A 5,309-nucleotide genomic window follows, 5' to 3' on the forward strand; every position below is an offset into this window, starting at 1 on the left:
GGAAGAAAAACCTTTCTATGAGAATATAAAATATAAATGTGTGTGTACATGATAGAAGAGGGTAAATTCTCAAATAATTACAAAAGTTTTCGGTATTTTTGAAAATTTATTAATATTGACATAACTACCACGTAATATTGATAAAATGTTATCAAATTGTCAATATTACGTGATGACTTTGTCAACATTAGCAACATTACGGAAATACCAAAAACTTTTGTAGTTATTTGGGAATTTACCCGATAGAAAAATCTTTCTCGTTTTTTTTTTCTACAAGAACCCCCGAGAACCCTCATTGTTTAGATGGCAAGGAAGGGGTGTGTGACTCTACAAGGATTGACCACAGGACGTGCACATCTTCGGAAGGGCAAGACTTGACATCCTTGTATAATATGTATATACCTCTCCCTGAAGAAAAAAAAGTACAGTTAATTAAAAAAAAAGACTAAAAACAAAGAAAAGTTCATTTAAAAATAAATTTAGAAGCACTAAAAGATTGAGAAAATGCAGTTAAAGGCAACCCCCATAGGCATTTTTCCATGAGTGTATACAAAATAGGGTGAATTACCATTTCGTGAGCTGAAAATGAATTATTTCCTATTCCCACTAACTGTTCATTTTAATTACCAAAACGTAAATGATCATGTTTTTGTTAAACAAAATTCAAACTGTAACGAATTCGGCGGTTTTAAAGTGACTATTTCCAATTAGTCACTTTAAACCTGCGAAATAATCACTTTAAAAACCTTCGAATTCATTATCGTTCATGTTTTGGTAATTAAAATGAACAATGAGCTGGAATTCTAAATTCGTCAAAAGTTGATCATTTTTTCTTAAATATCCCTACAAAATACAGTTGGTATTTTTCTATAAGGAAATATTTTAAGATGCTTGATATGAGAAATGGGTTTTGTTAAAACTGTGAAAAGAATGCAAACACGAGTAAAAATAGATGGTAGTAATGTATAGAGGTGAAGAAGCACAATACTTGGACGGTTTCAACTTTCAAGCACAGAGAATACACATCAAAAGAAACTAAAGAACACATAATAGTACTTATTCTTGATAGTAGAGCCAAAAATGTAGAAATGAGAAGATTTTGATAATGGGGTGTGATGGTTGAGTAAGAAAAATACTCTTTTTGTGGGCTGAGTGTAGACGAACCCAAAGCTTCTTCAATGGAGAGAGGAGGGATTGCAGCCACCCCATTTGGAGAAGTGGGTGTAGTTCATGGTAGGTGAAAGCATATAAGAAGATAGAAAGAAGTTTGAGATACAAAAGTGTTTGTTTGCTTAGAAAAGGGTGAAGTCTATATCAATGTTCCTAACCCATTTTCATTCCCTTGGAGGCCAAACTTGCATACACCTTGTCTCTTGGTGCAATGTCTTTGTCATACCTTTTTCCCTTGTAGGAGAAGGGGCCAACCCTCCTAAAGGCATTGTCGCACTTCCTTTCCTTACTAACATCCCTTATATCTCAAGCCACATATATGGCTTCTTTACCATACATTCTATCATTTAAGACCCACCCTTCACCTCTTTTGTGCCAAGTAAACAAGAATGAAGAGTCTCCTACAAGGACTATGTTCTCATTTGATATTTCAAATTACGATACTCGGATGTAAAAGTTGTAGAGGGAGGATGGTTCGGATGATGCATATCATATGAAATGATTGTTTTTATTTACTCTAATAACAAACCATTAGTTTAACTGAATAAATTTATAGACATTTCTCTTCTCATGCCACCTTTGCTTGTTTATTACTATTGAAGCTTATACTTAGGGAGTGGGTGCAGGATGGAAAATTTCAAAATCGACTCTCCATTCGTCATTCAATTTGAATGCTACATGAATAACTAAGTTAAATCATGGGATGAGGATACCTAGGATGCAAAAGATCGTACCATAAATAATTCGATAGATTTGGATTCATATATATATATATATATATATAGGGTCCCATTCTGCACCCAACCATTTACCCAACAATTTGCCCAACCATTTTTGTCTTACATGTGAGGATGATCTCCTCACCATAGAGATCATCCTCACCAAAAATCAGCCCATTCCAAAACTTCTAATCCATGTAAGACAAAAATGGATGGGTAAATGGTTGGGTGCTGAACATTTCGCATATATATATATATATATATATATATATATATATAGGGTCCCGTTCAGCAACAAACATTTTGGCAAAACATTTTTCAAAACATGGGTTAGAGGTTTTGGAATGGGCTGATTTTTGGTGAGGATGATCTCTATGGTGAGGAGATGATCCTCACCAAAAATCAGCCCATTCCAAAATTTCTGGCCCCAGTTTACAAGCTGAAAAATCGTGAACCGTCCATCTTTTGTAAATCATTTTTGATGGGGTTAGAAGTTTTGGAATGGGCTGATTTTTGGTGATGATGATCTCCTCACCATAGAGATCATCCTCAACAAAAATCAGTCTATTCAAAAACCTCTAAGCCATGTTTTGAAAAATGTTTTGCCAAAATGTTTGTCAAAATGTTTGTTGCTGAACATTTCCCATATATATATATATATATATATGAGTCCCGTTCAGCACCAAACATTTTAGCCAATCATTTTTGTCCTACATGGGTTTGAAGTTTTGGAATGGGCTGATTTTTGGTGAGGATGATCTCCTCACCGTAGAGATCATCCTCACCAAAAATCAGCCCATTCCAAAATTCCTAGCCCTATGTTTACAAGTTGAAAAATCGTGGATCGTCCATTTTTTGTAAATCATTTTTGATGGGGTTAGAAGTTTTGGAATGGGCTGATTTTTAGTGATGATGATCTCTTCACCGTAGAGATCATCCTCACCAAAAATCAGCCCATTCCAAAACTTCTAACCCATGTTTTGAAAATGTTTTGCCAAAATGTTTGGTGTTGAACATTTCCCTATCTATATATATATGAGTCAGGATCCCTCAACTCCTAAGAATGACTCATGAAAAAAAAAAAAACTCATAATCCCAACCTTTAATTTAATCACAAAATCCAATGGTTGAGATTTATCCTCGATATAAGTATCTTCGAGATTTGTGTTATCAAGATATTCATAAATCTCAACCATTGGATTTTGTGATTAAATTAAAGGTTGGGATTATGAGTTTTTTTTTTTTCATGAGTCATTCTTAGGAGTCAATGGATCCCAATTCTCTGCTAGTACTTCAGGTACTCCTCTAATACTTTAAGTCAAAAGTAGGGCACATGATAGAAAAAAATTATAACTCGATGTTTAGAGTATTTTCCAAATCACACCGCAAATGAGAGGAAGAGGCAAGGGGTTAGTCCTAGTAGTCTTCTTTCTTTAATGTAACTTTACTAAACATGATTTTGTCCCTTTAAAGTAGTTGGCTTAGTCAACTACACAGGGAGCAATGATATTCGAACACCCCCTAGGGGCATACTCAAAATACTCTCTTAATGTGGCATGTGTTAGAACCATAGACTTTATGCCTTGGGATTCACAATTGCAATTGTATATCCCGATGAAAGAAAGTCTATGATTCTGGCACATCTCACATTAGGAGAGTATTTTGAGTATGTGTCACGTGGGGGAGTCCAATTATCACCACACATATATATAAGACCTTTTCAGTTATAAAGGGATTGTTCAAAGAGTAAGGATCATAGAATAATAAAGATCTTTAGTAAACATAAATCTTGTTCTTCCATTCAATGTTATCTAGGGTCGCGTCTTACAATGCACACAATAATAATAAAGATAATACCATAAAAGGTTTGAAGATACATATAACTCCAAGAGACGTGATAATCTGACTACCCTGCGTGGTAAACTCAATCGACTACCCTGACGTGACAAGATCGGGAACCATAGATTTGTGCTCCTCCGGATACAAGGCTGCACTTCCCCATGAAATGTGTATCTCGAGGGAACCATGTATCCCGAGGAGTGCAGATCTACGATTTTCAAAATTTTCAGGTCAGGTAGTCAATTGAGTTTGCCATGTGGGATAGTCAAATTGTCACGACTCTAACTCCAAAGAGACTCCTCTTGTGGGGTTTACAAAAGAGAGAGAGAGAGAGAGAGAGAGAGAGAGAGAGCACTGAGTCGAGTCAGAAACTTGACAAAGTTATTTCGCTATATCATATTTTGTGGAGAGAAAAAAAATTCAGCACATATGAAAACATTTTTCGCATCCCACGGTGAGGTGGGGAAACATTTTCTCTCTAGGATGGAAAATTACAATGAATGAAAATTAACGTTCATGAAAAATATGTAATCATACACTTAAAATTTTCACTTTCCAAGGAAAATTGTTTTTCAAAGGAACTCATTTCCCACTAATTTTTCAGGTGCAATCATACATTGAGATTAATCCTAGTAATAAGTTGTCTTACCAATGGGTACATCGAGTGGAATGTTGGCATTCCAGGGTAAAGGACCGTGCCCTCACGTAAACCATGTATAAGGAGTTGGGTGGACCCAAACCAGAAATCCAAATACTTGAGTATTGTATGTCCTTAAAGACCAAAACATAGAGCGGGTGTGGATGCAGAAATGTGAGAGTATCATGTTCAAAAATATCTTTAAAAGTTCTATTATTCTTAGTGTGAAATAATAAATGATAATCATTAGGGGTGCTACTTGGTCTGGTTCAAACCGAGACCCAAACCAAATCGATAACTTTGGGATGATTTGGTTCGATTTGGAACAGTTGCGATTCGGTTCTGGATTACGAAAATGAAGTATCGATCAATTTGATTCGGTTCTCGGATCAAACCTGTATAGAACCGAACGCCTATATGCAATAAATATATAAATATATAATTATTATGAATTATTTTAGGAATTAGGACAAAGATTAGTGATCTTTTATGAATAAACTAATGACTTTTTATGAATAAATTTGTGATTTATTATACGAAATTTTATGTTTGTTTTTTCATTAAAAAATATTACTTACAATTTATAGAATATTAGCAATTTGTAGAATCGAACCAAACCGACTTTAATTTGATTTGGATTGGTTTGGTTCCAATTTGACTTCAAACCGAACCAAGTTGCACCCCTACTAATCATTATAGGAATCATAAGAGGGTTTATATAGAAAATAATGATAAATCCTTACAATTGGATAATCACAATTCATTTTTCATCCTAATCTCTAATGATTTGATCTGATTTTAGAAATGATTAGGTGTATCACAATACAAATTATTATATTGCTTCCTATATATAATAGGAAATAAATTGAGCAATTTCATAAAAGAACCTTCCCTAATATAATAGTTAATTGAGAGAGAGAGAGAGAGAGGTCGATCCTCTGTAA

The 5,309-nt window shown here is 34.5% G+C and overlaps 1 long non-coding RNA gene across 1 annotated transcript; it reads right to left on the reverse strand.

The window, feature by feature from the left end:
• LOC147395761 (uncharacterized) lies at positions 1–1,314 on the reverse strand. Its single transcript, XR_015180871.1, has 2 exons — positions 1,137–1,314; positions 1–408 (listed from the first exon to the last, which is right to left on the reverse strand). It is a non-coding gene; the product is annotated as an uncharacterized LOC147395761 (long non-coding RNA).
• Positions 1,315–5,309: the final 3,995 nt, after the last annotated feature.

Source organism: Akebia trifoliata, chromosome 8, assembly GCF_017979445.1.
Source record: "Akebia trifoliata isolate Shusen 1 chromosome 8, ASM1797944v1, whole genome shotgun sequence".
NCBI classification, from domain to species: Eukaryota; Viridiplantae; Streptophyta; class Magnoliopsida; order Ranunculales; family Lardizabalaceae; genus Akebia; species Akebia trifoliata.